Source organism: Mirounga leonina, unplaced genomic scaffold (genome assembly GCF_011800145.1).
Source record: "Mirounga leonina isolate KUSES-001 unplaced genomic scaffold, KU_Mleo_1.0 Mir_166, whole genome shotgun sequence".
NCBI lineage: Eukaryota > Metazoa > Chordata > Mammalia > Carnivora > Phocidae > Mirounga > Mirounga leonina.
The window spans coordinates 7,856,363-7,858,065 of NW_023270418.1; the positions used below are offsets into that span (position 1 = coordinate 7,856,363).

General features: G+C 36.6%; 1 non-coding gene across 1 annotated transcript; it reads right to left on the reverse strand.

Moving 5' to 3' along the window:
* Positions 1–429: 429 nt before the first annotated feature.
* LOC118016381 lies at positions 430–535 on the reverse strand. Its single transcript, XR_004680799.1, has one exon. It is a non-coding gene; the product is annotated as a U6 spliceosomal RNA (small nuclear RNA).
* Positions 536–1,703: the final 1,168 nt, after the last annotated feature.

Below are 1,703 nucleotides of genomic sequence, written 5' to 3' on the forward strand. Positions count from 1 at the left end.
CTGAAAATAAAAGAGAAAAAAAGGATAAAAAAGAAAATGAAATTTTTATTGTGTGCCCATCATATACCAGGCTTGGTAATAGATGCTTTCATAAACACCATGTTACCTACATTTCACAACAAAGCTGTGAGTTAGAATTGCCAGTTTACAAATAGAAAAAATAAAGGCTTGGAAAAAGTCAAATAACTTGACTTAGGTCACATAGCTTATAGATAGTGTGTGCCTGAAACCAGGATTCATGTCTTCCTATCAAACTGCAAGGCTCTGACTCAAAGTACTCTCTCCAGGAAGGGGATTTGTATTAGGGGTGGAAGCTTTGGGAGGAAATTCAGAATTTTTCTCATTAATTAACCATTTAAGAGATGTTAAACTCTTCAACCACAAATCACTTATTTATTTGTTTATTAATTAATTAGTTAATTTGTTAATTAAAATATGGAACACTGCATGAGTTTGCATGTCAGCCTTGCAAGGGGCTGTGCTAATCTTCTGTGTATCGGTCCAATTTTAGTATATGTGCTGCCAAAGTGAGCACCAAATCATATTTTAGTTCAGTCTGATAAATTATGTATTAATCATATTTTCCTTGAATATATATGTCTAGAGTATTATTAAAAATTATAGAACATTTTCCTTGGATAGGACCTGCTGCCCTGTCCTTCCCTTTATCCTGGGACTCTGCATTCCTTTGGGAATGAGCAGTGACCCAGGAAGTCAGTTGGTTGGGAGAAAGATGGGTCTGAAAGTTGTCACTAAAAGGGATTTTGTCATATGGAAATAATTAAATAAGTGACAACTTATGAGTAAAGTTGTTCATTGCAGTATGATTTGTAGTGGCAAAATTTAGCAGTACCCAACACAAGAGTTTAGATAAATAAGAAAAAAAAAAAAATAAGAAGCTCCTTTGTACAATGGAAATTTTTTCAGTGGTTAAAAATAGTGGTGTGCTAATGGGTGATGGATACCTGGGAGTTCATTATCCTATCCTGTTTTGTATGTATTTGAAATTTCCCATAATAAAAGATTTTTTTTTAATTTTTTTAAAGATTTCTTTATTTATTTGGAGGAGGGCAGAGACAGAGGGAGAGAGACTAGCAGACTCCCTGCGGAGCAGGGAGCCTGACACGGGGCTAGATCCCAGGACCCTGAGATCATGACCTGAGCCAAAACCAAGAGTCAGATGTTTAACCGACTCTGCCACCCAGGAACCCCAATAAAAGATTTTTTAAATGTTGACCATCTTATAAATAATTTTGTGACATCTTATGTGGAAAAAGCAGATTATTAAATGTAGTAGAAATTTCCATTGTTCATCTGCATTTTCCTCCCCTTTCAAGTATGTGGGAAGATTATACTTCCCTGTCCCTGGCAGTTGAACAAGACCATATAACTGGTCAATAGATGTAGGTAGAAGTGACATGTCACTTTCAGGAGGGAGCAATTTATTGCCAGTAAGTGACTCTCCAGCCCTCTTTATTCCCTACCTCTGTAACTTAAGACATTCCAAGTGGTAGAGTTTTTGTCCCTGAATGAGGCCAATGTCAAACAGCTCCCTGACAAAGTAGAGTAGATATGTAGTGTGAGCAAGAAATAAACCTTTAATGTCTAGAGCCACTGGGATGTTTGCTGCCACAGCATTGCTTAGTGTATCCTGATTGGTAAACAATGTAATTTAACAAGAATACTCAGCTTGCTCCCTCTTC